This window comes from Ictalurus punctatus, chromosome 17, assembly GCF_001660625.3.
Source record: "Ictalurus punctatus breed USDA103 chromosome 17, Coco_2.0, whole genome shotgun sequence".
In the NCBI taxonomy this organism is placed as follows: Eukaryota; Metazoa; Chordata; class Actinopteri; order Siluriformes; family Ictaluridae; genus Ictalurus; species Ictalurus punctatus.
The window spans coordinates 19,667,253-19,687,853 of NC_030432.2; the positions used below are offsets into that span (position 1 = coordinate 19,667,253).

The 20,601-nt window shown below is 39.9% G+C and overlaps 1 protein-coding gene across 2 annotated transcripts in view; it reads left to right on the plus strand.

The window, feature by feature from the left end:
* The window catches only part of nphs1 (NPHS1 adhesion molecule, nephrin), a 160,330-nt gene that overhangs the window by 45,041 nt on the left and 94,688 nt on the right, over positions 1-20,601 (plus strand). The window lies entirely within an intron of this gene.

Sequence of the window (20,601 nt, forward strand, 5' to 3'; positions counted from 1 at the left end):
AGCAAAAAGTAGTTTGCCGCACATGCTAAGTGTACTAGATACAGACGCTCTCCACAGACTCCAATAATCTCTGCTTCTTTCTTCCAAGCTTTATTTTTGTTTATAATATCTCTATACACATTTAATCAGGGGTAGTGTCTAAGACAGGATACGTTTAAACCAGCTTTTCGTATATTTTTAAACAGTAAATGGGAACTAATTGCAGGTAGGAACTAATTGTGTGAGAAGTAAAATAAAAAAAATATATATATACCTAATTTGAATAACGTTTAAAACACTCAAATCACTTGTCACAATGTTGCTTTGTCGTTTTCCCCCTAAACTTTTCCTTAAATGTGATGTAACTGCATTTTTGTGTTAAATCTATATCGAAACTTATGCAAACTGTGTGTTTGTGTGTGTGAGTGACAGAATATAAGAGAGAAAGAGCAAGACATAGGAAGAAAAAGGATGAGAATGAGAGAAAGTGAAAAAGACAGACAGAACCTGTGCAGCTGTCTCTGTTAATCTGTCTCTTATCTTCTTTATCTGTCTATCCATCTGTATTTGTTTAATGAATCGAGTTGTGGGTCTCGCTGTCTCCTGTCTGCCTGGCTTATGCACACAGATATGTTTAATAGATTCTTTCATATGATCCTACGGGGATTTCTGCTTGCACAATGAGCTCAATGCTCAATGCTCTTATTCCCACAAAGGTTAGCTTGAATCACTTAATAAAGTTTGTTCAAACTGTGTTTTATATGTAATTTCACTAATTTCACTAAGAGCTATACTGTGGATTTTCCATATTTATAATCTTTATACTTTAAAAATATTTTAGTTTTGTGTTATATATAAAAATGATACACCGATCAGCCATACCATTAGAACCACCTGCCTTATATTGTACAGATCCTCCTTGTGCCGCCAGAACAGCTCTGACCTGTTGAGGTATGGACTCCACAAGACCTCTGAAGATGTGCTGTGGTATCTAGCACCGAGACGTTAGCAGCAGATCCTTTAAGTCCTGTAAGTTGTGAAGTGGGGCCTCCATGGACTTGTTTGTTCAGAACATCCTACAGATGCTGGAAGCCAAGTCAACACCTTGAACCTTTGTCATGTTCCTCAAATCATTCCTGAACAATGTTTGCACTGTGGCAGGGTGCATTATCCTGCTGAAAGAGGCCACTGTCATTAGGGAATATTGTTGCCATGAAGCCGTGTACTTGGATGAATTAATGACACATGAATGCTGGGACCCAAGGTTTCCCAGAAGAACATTGCCCTGAGTATCACACTGCTTCCTCCGGCTTGCCTGCTTCCCATAGTGCATCCTGGTGCCATATCTTCCCCAGGTAAGCGACGCACATGCATCGGGCCATCCACTAGATGTGAAAGAAAACATGATTCATCAGACTAGGCCACCTTCTTTCATTGCTCCATGGTCCAGTTCTGATGCTCACATGCCCATTGTAGGTGCTTTTGGCAGGGGACGGGGTCAGCATGGGCACTCTGACGGATCTGCAGTTACACAGCCCCATACACAGCGAGCTGTAATGCATTCTGTCTTCTGACACCTTTCTATCATAGCCAGCATGAACTTTTTCAGCAATTTGTGCTACAGAAGCTTTTCTGTGGGATCGAACCACATGGGCTAGCCTTCACGTCCCACGTGCATCAGTTGGGCTGACATGACACTGTCATCGGTTCACCGGTTGTCCTTCCTTGGACCACTTTTGGTAGGTACTACTCACTACATATTGGGAACACCCCACAGGACCTGCTGTTTTGGAGATGTTCTGAACCAGTCGTCAAGCCATCTCAATTTAGCCCTTTTCAAAGACGCTCTGATTCTTACGTTTGCCCATTTTTCCTGCTTCCAACACATCAACTTTGAGAACTGACTGTTCACTTGCTACCTAATATATCCCACCACATGACAGGTGTCATTGTAACAACATAATCAATGTTATTCATGTCATTTCTAAGTGGTTTTAATGTTACGGCTGATTTTTATTTATTTGTATTTACATTTATAGTTTTATTAATAAAACTATTTACTTTATTTTTTCTACTTTATTATATTTCTTTATTATATGTTGTATCAGATTCTATTTTGCACTCGTTGTAAGTACTTGTAAGCCAGAAACAAATCTATTGTGTGTGTGCAAGCACATATGGCCTATGAAGCTGCTTCTAATCTATTTTATTTAAAGGTTTATGGTGTTTTTTTTTGACATTCAGTTGACACTTTACAGGCAGGCTTACCTTAGAACAGGGATGTCAAACATACAGCCCATGTCCCACTAAATGAATTTAGAATCCAGCTTTTTCAAAATAAAATTCCTCTTGTGTACCCTAATTGAATTGACAAAGAAAAAACAAAACAACAACAACAACAACAACAACAAAAAACACTAGTCTGTGGTATTCCACTAGGGAGAAAAATAGAGCAATAAACTCAGGGCCATAAACTCAGCTACTGACAAAATGTTCTATTGCTATATAATTCTTCATTGGCAAACTAAAATTTTAACACTGTAACCACATCACTTTCCAACAGAAGTCATTTAGGGGTTTCAGAGCAACAAGGTTGAATACTTATGCAATCACAACATTTACAATTTTTACTTGTATCTTTCAGATTCATATCTATCAGAGTCAGATCATTGTCATAGCTCAGCGTACTTGTGATATGCATTGGGTTACCAAAAAAAAAAAAAAAAGAAAATTTCCAAATAATTCTAGTCTCCTAGTTTCCTGAATATAAAAACCTTCTGTATAACACTGTTACATAATTACAGTCACTGCACTGTATAAACAACGTTTTATATATATACTAAGTTAACTTTTTAATTAATTAATTTATTTTTTACAAAGATGGATAAAACTGTTTTCATTCATTCATCTCCAGTAAGACCTTTATCCTCGTCAGGGTCACAGTGGAACACTGGGTGTGAGGCAGGAATACACCCTGGATTGGACACCACAGCACTTACTAGCATATTTTTGGGACTTAGGAGGATACCGGAGAACCTAGGGGAAGCTCATAGGGACATAGGGAGAACATGTGGATTCCACATAGACTGTAATCTGAGGTCAGGATTGAACAATGTTGAGCATGTAGCCGTGTGACAATAATTCTGCCCATACCCGTTTTAGTTTTGGATACTAAGGTTAGGGTTAGATAGTCCCGCCAGGGCCATGTGTGTGCGGAGTTTGCCTGTTCTCCCCGTACTCGGGGGGTTTCCTCCGGGTACTCCGGTTTCCTCCCCCAGTCCAAAGACATGCATGGTAGGCTGATTGGCGTGTCTAAAGTGTCCGTAGTGTATGAATGGGTGTGTGAGTGTGTATGTGTTTGTGCCCTGCGATGGATTGGCACCCTGTCCAGGGTGTACCCCGCCTTGTGCCTGATGCTCCCTGGGATAGGCTCCAGGTTCCCCGTGACCCTGAAAAGGAGTAAGCAGTAGAAGATGGATGGGTGGATGGATGGTTACGGTTAGATTTAGCTCTGCTGTAGCATAGCATTACTTAGCTCCATTATTAGTTATGTCAATGGATGGATAGTATAATATGTGTGTGTGTGTGTGTGTGTGTATGAGAGAGAGAGAGAGAGAGAGAGAGAGAGAGAGAGAGAGAGAGAGAGAGAGAGAGAGAGAGAGAGAGATTGAATCACCTTTATTTACAACATATAGGTAAAACCAGTCTATGTTACCACTGAAACTCTACATTCCACTATCTCAATTACAAAGGAAAAATAAATAAGTAGATAATAATAATAACAAAAATTAAAACAATATATCTTAAAAAGTCAACAGTAGATCATCGTTTTCATTAACTGTACATAACACTCCATTTATGGCCCAAGTATTCACAAACATTGGTAAACACCTTACCAGTTTGTAATTTGCATGTTCTATCCTAAGCCTTGATTCTACAAAACCCATGAACATCAACAAAGGATCTAATGTATCTTTGCTAAGCATCTTATTTTTCCTAGTTTTCCAAATAGTTTAACATTTAATAAAACCAAAACATTTGTATGAATAACGGAATGTTCGGCCCAAAAATCAACAATTGATGAGATAAACCAAACATACACATTGCACAAAAAGATGAAAAATGGTTTCATTTTCAGAGCAAAAATGGGAACCCACCCCTACATTTGGATTAAGGTGCACCACATGTCTGTTCGTAGCTATTGCACCATGTAAGTCACCAGTCCGTTTATCAATTGGGCATTTGTACAGTGACCGCCATCTACCTTTGGGGGAGATGCCCAGTCCATCTAGATGACGTTACTCCAGATAGAAGATGTGCATTGGTCACTTTCACACAAGTCACATATAGAGGTTTTATTTTTTTTCTCAAAACTATCCAGCTGAGGGGTTTTAAAAGACAATATAAGACTTTACGTCAGCAGTGATCTTCAAGGATGGAAAATCGTAGTCACACCCAGATATCCATTCTTTAATATGGTTAGAGTTGTTAATAAAAAGTTGTTTATCAGATTTCAACTCTCCAAACACTTCATCAGTAAGATGTTTCAAAAATATAGATTTTATCCCAGTTCTCTCACCCAGGGTATTCAATCTGATGCTTAAAAAAGTTTTAAAATCCAGCAGCTATCAGCCATGATGACAAATTGGCAGAGCATACGTGTCTAGAAGGTAAAAAAATGGTTCTGGAACAATCAGCCAAAAGTCTGCATGTATTCCAGCAGGTCTTGAGACAGAAAAAAAACTTTCCAGGCTTCCATCACAGATCTATAGAAGGAAGTCAATTCTGTAAAAGTTTTTATCAAGTCCCATGTTGCCTGTTTTTCTCAGGAGTGTAACTGCACTGTTAGACCAAGCAATATTATTATTATACAGCAGTTTCTGAGCAGCTTCCAGACGAAAAGCCATATGTCTAGGTCTGATATCTATAAGACCTTCTTGCAATGGCAAAAAAAAGGACAGCTGGTCGGACTCAGTGCCGTCCTGACCCAAAAAAGTTCAACAGCATCCTTTGAATGTCTTGAACTAGAACAAAATAAACGTATGCCACAGAGCAGAAGCGATCACGTTGTTGGCAACTAAAACTCTCCCCCTGTAGGATAACTGGGGTAGCAACCAGTCCCATCTAGACAATCAGGTGCACAAATCTCTCTCCAAAAATCCTTCCCAATTTCTCTTTTGAAACTCAGCTGATCCCAAAAACACACCAAGTATTTTTAGCCCTTTTCTATTCCAGTTTAAGTTTCCTGGTAGTTGTGGGAGCTTTTTCCAAGTTTCTTTGACCTGACCAGAAAGCCTCAATCTTATCCCAGTTTTTTTTTTTTTTGATGATGCCCAAATCAAGTAATCTAGACAGAGCCTTTATATCATTGTTGTCATTGACAAAGACTGTAACATCAGCATAAGTAGTAATTATAGCTCTTGAATGTTGAGGCACTGTGGGTATTGATAAACCAGTTAGAGTTTTCCTTATAATAAAAAGTAATGGTTCAATAGCAATACTGTACAATTGCCCTGATAAAGGGCATCCTTGTCTAATGCCCCTTTAAACCAAAATAGCCCGACTTAGACCACCCCCCACCTTAACCATACAAGAAACTCCAATGAATAACAACTGTATCCATTTGATAAAATTCTGACCAAACCCAAATGCAGCAAGTAGATTAAAAAGGTAATTATGATCAACCCGAACAAACACCTTTTCTTGGGCTAAAGCAATCAATCCAACGTCTGCATCAAACATTTTGCAGATATCCAAGGTATCTCTCACCAAAAAAAGATTATCCATTATAGATCTGTTTGGAATGCACTAGGTTTGGTCTTGATGAATTATCAAATGTAAAAACCTCTTAAGTCTAATAGAAAGACATTTGGATAAGATTTTATATGTTAATAGAGCAACAGGTCTCCAGATCTTTAACAAAGTCAAGTCTCCCTTTTTACGTATTAGGGACAATACAGCACGTTGACATGTAACAGGTAGAATGCCATCTTTATAATGTTCACAAAAAAACTTTGTAAAGGTCCATTCCAATATGTTTCCAAAAATGTTTATAAAGTTCAGGAATCAACCCATCAATCCCAGGAGAGTGACTGGATTTTAACTATCCAACAGCAATAGTGAGTTCTTGAAAGGTAATTTGCATGTCGAAAGCAGTCCTAGAAGCAGAGTCTATTTGAGGAAGTTCATGCAAAAGTTGTGTTGCACTACTAGAATTGCAATGCCCAGCTTTGTAGAGACAAGAATAAAAGACAGCATGGCGACATATTTCTATAATGTAATTTGTAATCTTCCCATCGGGAAGACGTAAACATGTCATCTTCTTATATTGTGCCACTGAATATTCTAAATTTTAAAAAATAGGCACTTGGGGCATCCATATCTAATGTGACCAATGTGAATCGTGACCTCACCAAAGCTGCCTTCACCCTCTCATTCAAATGAAAATGTAGCTGTTTCTTTTTCTGTTGTAAGTTGTTGATGAAGGCTGGGTAGACAGCGAAGTTTTATTTGAGTTTTACCAACCTCCCACCATTGTTTTAAATTTTAAAAATCATTTTTTCCCCCTTCCTATTATTCCAAAATACCACAAAATGTTCAAGAAAAAAAGTATCTTGCAACACTTTATCATTAAAATGGCAAAAGAGGATTTTCTTGGAAACTGGGCCATATTTACTGAAATAAAAAACAAGATGGTGATCAGAAAAATCTATCGGAGAAATACAACAATCAATATCCCTGTTATTAAAATATTTTGAAACACAGATTCTATCTAATCGAGCAGCACTAATTCTATTGTTAGAAATTTTAACCCATGTATATAATATGTCTACTGGACGCTTGATTCTTCACATATCTAAAAGTTCAGCTTCTTTCATTAATCTTGACAAATAGTTGGAGGACAGCTCTTCATTGTTATGATCAACATTGAAACATTCTCTACAGTTCCAATCTCCATATATACTCCACATATACTAAAAATATGTGGTCATTCATGTAATTTGGTGCCTAAACATTTATAAAAATAAATTATAGTAACTTCAATAATAGTTTTAACGAGAATAAGATGACCTTTTACAAATTCTTCTGTTTTTTTCAATACTAACTCTTCTATCTGGAGAAAAAAAAGGAGAGCAACTCCAGCGTTCAGATTTGTACCATGGCTAAGTGTATGCCGACCTTTCCACCACATTCCCCACTTTGCTTCATTATCCGTATCACTATGTGTTTTTTGCAATAAAATGACGTGTAGCTTTTTACTCTGCATTATTTCGGACACTAGGGCTAATTTATGTCTATCCCACCCTCCATCAATATTTTATGAACCCACCCTCAAAAGATCCGTACACAGGTTTAGGAAGGATATAGATAAGATGACAGCAGAGGAAAACAGTAGAAAAAAAATACAAGAACACCACGCGACGCATGGCTTCCCATCCTGCACTGCGGCTTACAAACATGGCTGCCATTGACTGCAATTCCCAGAACACTCACATTCATTCTAATCATGCACACCTGCATCAAATTCACAGCACTCACAACCATAGTATAAAGAGACTGTTTGAACACAATGATTTTGTGAAGTATTGAGTGTTATCACCATACCAAGAGTTTCTACCCTGTTAATCATTTTGCTTCATGTTCATTGGTCTTGCTTCTTGTTTCTCGTTCTCGATTCTAGCCTTGCCCAGTTTATGCCTGTTTGCCAATCGCCTGACCCATTGCCTGTTTCTTGACCTCACTATTGTCTCATGCTTTGGATTTGTCTGCCTGCGTCTCTCTAAATAAACTCTTATCTGCATCTGCATCCATCCTAACCTCCTTTACGTGGATCTTGTGACAATGGCTAATCACTTGTGAGAATACTTCTCTTCTTTTTATCTACCTTTCTACATTTTCTAATGACTGTAACATGCTTTTTTTTCAAATAAAAATGTTTCTTTTCTCTCAGTTGATCAAGACTCACAATCTTTTGAAGAGACACCAAACGTCTTATCATGAAAGCCATTAATTTCCTCTAATGTATACAAAGAAGGATCTTTAATGGACCTATCTTGAGATTCACGTTCATAACATACAGAACCTCCTTGTGAGTCACATTCCTACTCAAGAAGAAAACCATTTTCGTCAGATACAACATCATCCATTGCACTACCATCATTGCTGAGACACAACTCTCTTTTTCTTGTACCCAAACAAACAGGCTTCTCACACCTACTTGAACTGGGCCGTGCATTTTCCACAATTTATCTTATCGTTCATCTGCATTGATACTTTGCACAGTATTTGCAATATTTTCATTTTGTTGACGTTCATTCACATTAGTATCTGTATTAGTAACAACATACTCATGTGTTTCTATAATGGCTAGCGCCACACCAGAATCGCTTACCTCTGATGAGCCTCCTTTTTCCTCTTGAGCAGTGTGCTCCACCATATCTCCCTCTCCTGAGACAGTAGGCCTATTCTCTGTTACACGCTCTCTATGTGGGCAGGCAAACTTTTTGTGACCTAAATCACCATATTCGAAGCACCTTAAACTGCCAGTTGTTGCATACACCATATAAGTTCTTTCTGCGTATCGTATTTGGTATGAAACCTCCAGCCTATTCTGGTGGAGTCTAGAAACATAAACACCTGTCTTCTGAAAGACTTCTGAAAGAGAGCCTGGTGTAATTGTTTTGAAAACGATGGCAAATTTGCCAAATTGTACAAATTCCCGTTCCAACGCGTCATATGGAATAAAAGTTGGAACATTCGATACCGTGATTTTCGCTGTCGGAGCATGTAATGGGGTAACCTGGGCAAAGTTATTGTTTATAACAAAACCATTCTCGATTAAATGATTAACGAGGTTTTGATCTTTTAAGAACACCACTACGGCTTTATTTATGAGAGAAGCGGACACGGTGTTCTCATGTCCTACTTCCACACCAGCTGAAATAAGCAGATTTTCAATTGTGACGCCATCCTCTGACACGTACCTGAAGCCATTGCGCAAGGACAATGACGACGTCACCTCATGAGACGCTATCTTCTTGCGCAATATCCAGAACAAAATCAAACTGAGTCGAAATCAAATCTAACAAACCTTGCAACAAAAAAAGAAAAAAAGAAATGGAAAACCATAATTTAAACTAGGTGAATTCACACAGCTCATATCTCACCCAACACCATGCTCAACCCACTCCCAGCATGCAACACAGAGAGAGAGAGAGAGAGATAAAGAGAGACTGTCAGGTAGACTTGAGGTCACAGTTTTTGACTTATGACTTTTCTTGTTTTGCCCCTCTCACTGTACAGCCGACACACATACACACACCCCTGTCTTCTGGAGCTCAATTTCAGAGAGGGAGGGAGAGAGAGAGAGAGAGAGAGAGAGAGAGAGAGAGAGAGAGAGAGAGAGAGAGAGAGAGAGAGAGAGAGAGAGAGAGAGAGAGAGAAGCACAGTGAGAAATGAGTGTGCTGACTTGGCGAATGGGAATAAATGAGTGAAGGAACCGTACATAAAGATCTGCAGCGAGAGGAAGAGAGAATGAGGTGAAGAGAGAGAATGAGAGAGAGGGAGGAAGGTGGTTCTGGGAAAAGTGAGCAGTACTGAGAGGAGAAGCGCTCCACTGCCTCCCTGCTTTAGGAACATCACTCTTATTTTAGAAGATTTGTGCGACCAGCCGACGCCTCCGCCAACACAACAAGTGATGAACCTGAGAACATGCACACAGGGAGGAGAGAGAAAAATGTGAGACGGAAGAAGAGAAAGTGGGGACATTGTGAAGTGATGAAAGAGGACATGAAGGAGAAGGATGAAGAGAAAGGAGGCAAATAGGTGAAAATAAAGTGACTGATAGAGCATGAGGGAGGAAAGAGAGTAGGAGAGGCAGATAGAAGATTAAGAAAGACAGTGCAGGGATTGGTAAAGTGTAAGGAATGAGAGAGAGAGGGGCTGAAAGGGAGTAGGAGATAAAATGTTAGATGAAAGATGGGAAACAGAAAGACTTTGGGATGCATGGGGGAATAATTAGCAATTAAAAGAGTGTGATAGAGGAGAGAGAGAGGAAGAGATGAGAAATATAAGCTGTTGTGAGGAAGGGAAATAGACCAAAAATTATAAAGGAAGAATAAAGAGAGAGAAAGAGAGAGAGAGAGAGAGAGGTGAAGGAAGGAGGAAGAAAGATGAAATATTGCGGTGGAGGAGGAAAAGAAGAGGGTGTGGTGAGGACAAAATATCATTCTGTGATTCTGTGATTCTGTGTGTGCGTGTGTGTGTGTGTGTGTGTGTGTGTGTGTGTGTGTGTGTGTGTGTGAGAGAGAGAGAGAGAGAGAGAGAGAGAGAGAGAGAGAGAGTAAATGCTGAAAAAGGAAACAAGAGAATGAATGATACAGAAAGACAAAAGGGAAATATATGTAATCATTCAGTGTTAGGAAGAAGAGATAAAGGGTGAAGAGAGAGAGAGAGAGAATGGTGGAGCAAAAGAGGGTGTGGAAGATAAAGATAGACAAGGGAGAAATTTAGCAACTGATGGTGTGTGTGTGTGTGTGTGAGTGAGAGAGAGAGAGAGAGAGAGAGAGAGAGAGAGAGAGAGAGAGAGACTGACTTTTTAAGGTCCCTTTAATGTATCAGTTTCAAATATGTAAATATTTACATGTTTTAAAACATCCTCAGACCCCCACCCAACACCAAACTCCCTCAGACCCTCCCACCCAAATAAATCCAATAGCCCCTTTAGTCCTGTTCTGATTTCACTTTAAATAAATCCAATAAGAATGTTCATAGTCTTGTTTAAAGAGTTATCCGTGCTGCCGATGTCCATTTTCTGAAAAAAGTCTGAAACTTCTTCCTGGTGAGAGTACTTTTAAGTTGTCTTTTCGTGTGGCGTGTTCTGCTGATTTAACAAATTTCACCTTATCGGGGAAGTAGCTGGAAAGTGAAACGTTCCTTTTTCCTTTGGTTAGCTGCAGAAAGCGGTTTATCTGTGCTGTGGTGTCTAGATCCTCAGGCTGTTGGTGTGGGGTTTCTGAACTGTTAAAGAATGCTGGTTCATCTGACTCGATCTCTCCATCCTCCAATGGTGTGAGATTTCCTCCTATAGTACCTGTGCTGCACTCTGCTTCTTCACTCTCCTGCATCATGGCATTCTGTAATACACTGTAGATTTTTTGGTTTAGTTGACGGGCTGACAGTGTTTATCTTTTGCTTGCTTTCAGTTATCAGTTTTGCTGTAGTGTACTGTGCCTCATTAGTGTTACTCAGAGCCTGTGGGTTCTTCTGCTGCTGTTGTACAGGGTCAGGATCATCCTCAGTGCGGACATGAGGGCCGGGGGCACTGCTAGCTCTAACGCTCTGTGCTCTGTGTTCCTCACTGACCTCTTTCAGCTCAGGATCTGGTGTGTCGCTGCTCTCATTTGCTCCAGGCTCCTGTTCTCCAGTGTTCTCCTGCTGGTGTCCCCGCGCTGTAACCCATTCGAGTCCCACAGCTCTGTGTGGGCAGCTCAGCCTTTTATACCTGATGTCCCCACACTCAAAACATTTCGGACGTTCGGTGGTGGCAATGTGAAATTTACATTCAGCGTTTCGTCACGATTATTTAGAAACATGTAAACTTGCCTACAGAATGACAGGACGTGTTTAACTGCAGAGTTCTTACAGCAGAGCGGAATGGTCGTCATGGGGCTGGCAAACCTTCAGAAGCGGGCCAGCTTCTTCATGATCAGCTCATTTTTAATGAATGGGGTCAAGTTGTAAATGACAGCTTGCGTCACAGGGGCAGATAGAGGGACAATGGGTATCATGACACCTTTTAGTCATATTATACTTTCAACCAGCGCACTGACTAATCTTTCCATTTTTTTAGGAACACCACCACAGCTTTGTTCATTCAGGAAGCAGAGTAGATGTTCTTGCACCCGACCTGCTCTCCCACCTCCTCCACCTGTGCTCTATTCTCTGGCACACACTTGACACCATGCTGGAGAGACAGCGTCTCCCGACCGACCTCAGAGGCCATGATGTCCTGCTCATTCTCACCTACTCTCAGTTGTGTACTGGCCACTGATAACTCACTTATAACTTAAAACATTAAATATTTATATGAAAGAAAATCCAAAAGACAATCGCACGGAAAACTTGGCAAGACATCCACCTGCTCTCACATGCTCTACATGCCATGCTTGCTCTTTCACCATGCATGCACAGAGAGAGAGAGAGAGTGAAAGAGAGAATTGAATTTGAAAAGATCTTTATTAAATAAAACAGAATTTTCAATCCACATAAATTGTAAATAAATAGCAAATGTCTGTACAACCCCAATTCCAAAAAGCTGATTTTGAATTTGATGACCGCAATACGTCTCAAAAAAGTTGGTGCAACGAAAAGTTGGAAATGTAAGTGTTACTAAAAAGAAACAGCTAGAGGTTAATTGGAAACAGGTCAGTAACATGATTGGGTATAAAAGGAGATCTTACAGAGGCAGAGTCTTTCAGGAGTAAAGATGGGCAAAGGTTCACCAAGCTGCGAAAACCTGCATCTACAAAATTGTTTATGGAACAATTTCAGAATAATGTTCCTCAATGTAAAATTGCGAAGACTATGAATATATCATCATCTACAGTGCATAATATCATCAAAAGGTTCAGAGAATCTGGAGAAATCTCTGTGCGCAAGGGACAAGGATGAAAATCAATATTACATGCCCATAATCTTCAGGCCTTCAGGTGGTACTGCATTAAAATCAGGCACGATTCCGTAATGGAAATCACTGCATGGGCTCAGAATCACCTCCAGAACTCATTGTCTATGAACACAGTTCACCCTGCCATCCACAAATGCTGGTTAAATCTCTATCATTTAAAGAAGAAGCCAGATGTGAACATGATCCAGAAATGCTGCCATCTTCTCTTAGCCAAAGCTCATTTAAAATGGACTGAGAAAGAAGTAGAAGAAAACTGTTCTGTGGTCAGACAAATCAAAATTTTAAATTCTTTTTGGAAACCATGGACTCTAAACTAAATAGGACTAACGAGGAGAGTGAACGTCTCTTTTTATCAGCGCACAGTCCAAAAGCCTGATTCTCTGATGGTGTGGGGTGCATTAGTGTCTATGGAATGGGCAGCTTGCATATCCGGAAAGGCACCATCAATACTGAAAGGTATATACACGTTTTAGAGCAACATATTTTTCCATCCAGATTCCATCCCATCTTTACTTCTGAGAGACTCTGCCTCTATAAGATACTCTTTTTATACCCAATCATGTTACTGACCTGTTGGCAATTAACCTAATTAGTTACAAAATATTCCTCCAGCTTTTTCCTTTTAGCAACACTTACTTTTCCAGTCTTTTGTTGCCCGCCCCCACTTTTTTGAGACGTGTTGCAGCCATCAAATTCAAAATTACCTTATTTTTCCTTAAAATGGTATATTTCCTCAGTTTAAACATTTAAAATGTTTTCTATGTTCTATTCTGAATAGCATATGGGTTTATGAGATTTGTAAATCATTGCATTCTGTTTTTATTTACATTTTACACCGCGTCCCAACTTTTTGGATTTGGGGTTGTACATGTCAATACTAAAATGCTAGGAAGGTGAAGGAAGCACTTATTATTTGTAAAAATTAATCTTCCTTCAAGGATAGAGCACAAAGCTTCATTCTTACACAACCTTATCTCAAACATGGCAAGATCGTCCACGAAAGTCAATCAGCACTCTTGATTTAACAAAGGCTGTAAATAGTGCAGTGACATCTTGCCCCAGATTGTTTTTCAATTTTGTTCTTTCTGCGTCCTCTGTGTTTGGAGTAGCTGCATCCTTGGGGTTTGTAGTAGCTGCCTCTCTGTAGTGATCCAACACCAGTGTTCTTTCCTCAGCTGTGAGAATGTCCTTCCATTTTGACAACAGCTGAGCAACTGCTTGTGTGGATCTGATTTTCAAATGTGCAGCTACTTCCTCTGCGTTTTCAAAGTCCGGTCCTGCCAGATTCACTAGATGCCCCAAAGTGATTGGATGCTTCTCAATACTCAAACTGATGCTTCCTTGTTTCCTTGCTCCTCTGTCCTCCAGCCCGTGACCCAGAAATTGATCAAAGTCAACCATCTTGAAGGACATCCCTATCCTCTAATTGCACCTTGAGGAGGCAAGAAATGAGGAAGCTTCCAGAGCAGCTAGAAGCGAGGATACACACGTGTATCCTTTGTGGAAGGGTGGAGCATAGAAGAGAATGAAGAGAGTGAATCTCAGGGAAGAGAGTGGGTGTTGTCCATCCTCTCCACCGTGTAAAAGTTCCAGACTTTAAACAGACTTTGATGGAACGCTGGCATCCCGCTACTGCCCAGCTTCCCAGGGTCCATCAAGAAAAGACTCCTGTCCTTCTCCAGTCCTTCAGCGTTGTGCAGTATGGCACATGCGGCTGCCTGCCAGCTGGAGGTTGTTGAGCCTTTGAGAATTCTTTGTAGGAACTGCAGACAAAAGTCTGCCATCCTGCTTTGCAGGTGTATCAGTGCCCACCCACCTCATTGGGTAGGTAAATCACACTCTGGGGCATCCAGTGCAGCTTGTTCCAGAAGAAGTCCACCAAGGAGGTTCCACACAGGCCAACTTGTGCCAGAAACATGAAGCTATTAAATTATTGCTAACTAATGTGCGCCCTCTATAAGACATTTCTGGTGTTAACCATTTCCATTTTTCAAGTGGGCCTTTAACCTTCTCTACAGCCCCCTCCAAATTCCTCTGTACAGTCACCTCATCTCCTACAAACACACCTAAATATTTAAAATCTCCTCTTTGCCAGGTCAGACCATGAGTTATGCTTTCCTTTTATTCCAGTTTATCCTTGCAGAAGACAAGGCCTTAAAATCATCAAGCAATTTCATTACAACTTGCATATTGCTTTGTCTGCTAATGAAAACTATTACATTTTCAGCGTAGGCTAATAGATGAATTGCATTCTCATGTTTGTTAGATGAAGGCCGTGTAAACATTTTCTTATATTTTATAGAAGGGGTTCTAAGGCTAGAGAATGTAACATTTTTGATAGAGAATATCCCTGCCTTACACCTCTATTAACCTTGAAAGGAGTGCATAAGCCACCATTAACATTGAATATGCTCTCAACATAGCTATAGAGAACCCTGACCTTGTTTATAAACTCCTGGCAAAAGCCAAAAGCTTCTAGAGTTTTCCACAATTAAAGGTGTTCAACTCTATTAAACGCCTTTTCCTGATCTAAAGAGACCAATTCAGCAACACAGTTCAGCAACTTAGAGACATCAAGAATGTCCTGAGTAAGGGATACGTTGTTACATATGGACTTCTTAGAGACAAAGGTCCAGGTGAATATCCAGGTCCAGGTGAATATTCTGGTCCATTATTTTATTCATTACATTTACGACATTTGGCAGACGCCCTTATCCAGAGCGACTTACATTTATCTCATTTATACAACTGAGCAGTTGAGGGTTAAGGGCCTTGCTCAAGGTCCCAGCAGTGGAAGCTTGGCAGTACTGGGATTTGAACTTATGACCAGTAGGCCAACGTCTTAACCACTGAACTACCGCTGCCCATATTCAGCCTTTTAGCCTTTGAGAGCAGTTTGTAGTCAGTACAAAGAAGCGAAACAGGGCGCCAGTTCTTAATGTCAGTATGGTCTCCGTTTTAGGGTAGAAGGGTGAGGACTTCCCTACGGCAACTCAGCGGTAGCCATCCTTCAGCCAAACTGTCATTGAGTACATGCACCAGATCCTCACCTAGTTCTTCCCAGAAATACTTCAACAGGAAGGCCATCAATTGCTGGCACTTTCCCAGACTCCATGCCTTGAAGGGCTCTGTGCAGTCTTTCTAGGCTCGGTATACCTGAGAGCTCTACATTAGTTTCTTAAGATACCTGAGGAATTTATTAAAGGAGACGCTTTCTTGACTGTGTCCTGACCTGAGTTCGCTTCTGTATATATGTGCATAAAAACTAATTGCCTTCTTTCTTATATCTCTAGGGTTTAGTAGAAGTGCCCCAGCCTCAGAATGTAAGGCGTGAATGAGACTTTACTGTCCATTTTTCTTCTCTAGACTAAAAAAGTATTTAGATGGTTCATCCATCTGATCTGCATTTTGAAACCTAGACCGGACCAGAGTTTTTTCCCGCAATTTGTGAGCTAATTGGGTTTTTCTTTTAGTGAGAAGTTCCATATAGTTTTGATTTCCTGTAGGCTCAACAGTTGCAATTTAATTATATATGTCTCTAAGACTTTCAAGGATTGGGTTAGTTCTCTAGAGTTGTTGTGAGCATACTGTTGACAGAATTAAAATCAAAATAAAAGAGCACTGCACCATGCTATGATCAGAGAAGCTGACTAGGAAAATAGTACAACTTTCAAAAAATACCAATATGGTGTCTAAAAACAAAAAAAAATCTGTCCAGTCTTGCAAGAGATAAAACATTATCATGTGTATGAGTCCAAGGATACTGTCTTTGATTGCCATGTAAATGTCTCCATACAAATGGCAAATGAGGTTCAACATGGTTTCTGTCTAAGTTGAGTTCTGGACAGTTAAAATCACCACCCAGAAATGAAAAATCATCAATGGAGCAGTTCTGCAGTGTAGAACATAACATAAAAAACAACATTTTTTCTATTGATGAGGTTGGAACATATTGTCATTTAATGGAGGATGAGATGGAAGCAATTGCAGGTAAGGCAGCTTTAATGAAATGTCAAAAGCCAAATCAGCAAAATCGTAATTAGTATTCAAGCAAGGCTCAGGCGATCAAACAAGCAGATTAGGATGGGATGGGCAGATAATCGTGATCGAGAACGAACAGAATCCAAAACCAGAGCTGCAATAACAAACACTGGCTTGGTAACGACAGAGACAAAAGCTATTGAGCGTAGACTTTGCAAAGTCTTTGTGAATAACCAGTCTCTTTTAAAGGGTGTGTGTGAGTATGTATGTATAGGCAACAGGTGTGTGTGATTAGCACTCCAGAGATTGTGAATGTGCCTGTGTGGGTTGGGAGCTATAGTCTATGGCAGTCATATTTGTATGCTGTGGTGTATTATTGGAATCAGAGTCCCTGGTTAGCTGTGATATGACACATACACAATTAAAAACAAAACCGTTATTTTCAAACTGTGCTTGAACTTTTAGTAGTCTGCCTTTTATGACTTCTTCAACTTGATATGACAGAGGACTAAAACTTTTTGTAAATAAAATGCCAACTTCCCCACTAAGTGTGGTGTTATGGCTAAGGACAGAGATCCCTCCCCATTCTTGTGTCCAGTCAGTGGCATTTTTAACATCACTATGTTTTTCCTGATTAAAAGTAACATCTATTTTTTCTGTTTAATGAGTTCATATAATTCAGCCCCTTTTTGATGGCTCTAACACCATTTAAGTTCAGTGAAGCAATATTCACTCATAATCAAAATTATAATTAAAATAAAAACAACCTCAACAGACAACACACCCTGCTGGGGTTCTTCAACTCAGACCTTCTCGCAACCATCACTCAGTTTTCACTATCTTCTTTAACCGATAAACTTCTTTATTTGCGAAACACCCTTCAGCCATCCAACCTTTGGATTTATCAGTGAACTGTTTTAAGTCAGGAAAATATTTTTAACACTTAACTTTAGTTTTTAGTTGAATTAAGAAATAGTTTAATGTCATCTATGTTGTAGTTATGACCTGAATGTTCACACTTGGACAGCACTGTGCTGGATTCAGATCAGAGTTCACTTTCACTCTCAGTGTTGCTCTGGTCATCATTTTCTTCTAATTCAGCTTTCTTCAGTAGTCTAGAGTCATTAAATTTGTCTGAGTTTTTCCTTTTTAGTGGTGCTTTAAACACTACGTTTTCCGTCTCCATTTCACAGTCCCCCCTGTTTATTGTCCAGTTTTTCCAAGTGGCAATTTAACTGTTTATTGTCTGTACTCTGTGATGTTGTGATGGCGTTCGTACCTGTGTTTGTCGGATCCGTTGAGGTCGATCTATCCTCTGCAGGCCCAGCAACACACACATCTTCCCCGCCAGGTTCCTTCTCCACAGTGGGCTCTGCTTTGGCCAAACCGACCCCAGACGGCTCTGCATTAACCAGCTCAGTTGCACTATTCTCGTTGTCTCCATTAGTTTTATCCTTACTATTGTTCCACACACACGGACTAGATGTCCAGTTTTTCTGCATCCGAAACATTTCATTTTATCCATGGTGGCGTAGACCATGTAATCAAAATCATCTACCCATAAGTTTAACACTAGATCTAATTCCACGTCATCTTTTATAATCATGTACACAAACGAAACAACTTTAGTAGAGGAGATTCGTATCTGATAAATCATTGCTAATAAAGGGAGGGTGACTTTGATCGATGGCAGTGAAAGAGGGAGAACAGGAACAAGCGTTTCATCAGTTATAACATCATGTTCGACTAGTTCATTTGCTTTGAGAGAATAAATTGATGACGCACCACCTTTCCCACAGCTAGGCAACAATCTTCCACACTCACAGCGGATGCCACCTTCACCCCATGGTGCTGAGTGAGAAACCCTAAACCCCCCACACCTGGGGCTGCCATGCTCCCTTGAGCTCAGGTAGCAAATGGCCCGAAAACATGCAAAAACACTCTAAACCTGTCTACAGTTTTACTAAATAACATTAAATAAATCACGCAAAAATTAAACAGAAATTATATTAAAAAAGGACAGGAGGAAAGCTTCAGCACAAACAGCTACACTCATGCTCACACTCACAACGCTCTGCACACTTGTTCCCAGCATGCACTCGGGGAGAGAGAGAGAGAGAGAGAGAGAGAGAGAGAGAGAGAGAGAGAGAGAGAGAGAGAGAGAGAGAGAGAGAGAGAGAGAGAGATGAAATGTGAAAATAGCAAAGTGAAAAGTGAAAATGGCATGTAGGAGAGAATTTGGGAGAAGGAAGAAAGGAAGGAAAGAAAAAAAAACAGGTTGTTGAGAAGTGATGAAAGGGGAAAAATGCAGGCCAAATAACCAGGAAGACAAAAGAGTTAGACTGTGTGAGGGGAGAAAGAGAGTGAGAGAGAAAGAGAGAGAGCAAGAGAGAGAGAGAGAAAGGGGGGATGTTGGAGTGTGATGAAAGAGAAAAAGAGGCAGAGAATAAAGAGAAAAGCAAGATGGAAATATATAGCAATTGATGATGTGTGAGGGAGGAGGAGAGACATTACAAATGCATGTCATTATTTGGCTTTGCACTGTGGTCTCGGAGTCATCAGAGACCACACACACACACACACACCGGATTTGTGGGCTTCGTTTAAATCAGTTTGTAGCTCACATCTCATCTGTCTCAGCATGGAAGCTCTCGGGCCCTCACACTGCAACAGCACCCCCTAGTGGAGGTGACTTTCTCAGATTGCAGAGCGTCATGGTCCACAAACACACACAAAAACACACAAACACACACATCCTGGCAGAGATATCCGACAGGTATGAAGTCACTGCAGTTCTTGATTAAAAGATAGCAATGTGATAAACCGTCTCAATGCTGTTTTCTGTCACAAAACATATTCATGTTAAAAGGATATTAATCAGTTTGTAAAAGCGAAGTATTGTTCAAGTTCATGTTTATTAAACGCTTCATTAAATATCTCGCAAGTGGCATCCTGGAAAACCTATATACTGTAGTTCAGAAAACTACAGACTGGGATGAAATATGTTTCTGTTGTGGAAATATCTCATCCACAATTACAGCTCAAGCATTTTACACTCTGCTTACCTGAAATATGTAAAGGGAGAAAACTGCATTTAAAGATTTCATTCTGACTGCAGAGCAGAAGCATCCCAGATGCTCTTTTTGACAGCCGGTATCTGATTATAAACTGAATAAATTAGGCTTATGTCTGTTTAACAATGCCACGTAGCTATCACACACCTTGATCAAAGTGTGACAGTACCTGTGAGAGGAAATCACATTTAGCTAGCAAGGTTTTAGATATCTTTAGGTGAACTGACTGTTTTACTACTGTGTTTAATAAACTGGCAAACTGGCACTGCATGATCTTTGCAGGAATATAGACTAGGCAAGATTAAACAATATTTACATGTTTTGTTTGTTTTTGGTAAAATGTCTTTTATCACACTATATGGCCAAAGGTTTGAGAACACCTGACCCTCTTACCTATATGTACTTGTTGAACATCCCTGCTGAAAAAAACAAACAAACAAACAAACAAACAAACAAATACCCCTAAACAATAGAAAGCATCACACAAATTCTAATGGTTTCCACTACAAATACCATTACAAACCATGAGCTGTTAAACATTAAAACCATTACCATTACTGGTCCTTATTGGTATCCACTAGGCATAACATGCCTCCAACAGAAGGCAACAAATTACCAGTAGAGACCCACAGGGACCATTACAGTTATCATTAAAACCAATACAATTACAATTATAACAATTAAAATCATTACAAATTATATGAACGTTTTTATTGTTTTGTTTCGTTTTTCTTTTTCCAGCAGGGATTCTGTTCCAGATTTAGTCCTCCTTTGCGCTTATAATAACCTCCAGTTTTCTGGAGAGGCTTTCCACTAGATTTTTGGAGCATGGCTGTGGGGATTTGTGCTCATTCAGCCAAAAGAGCATTAGTGAGGTC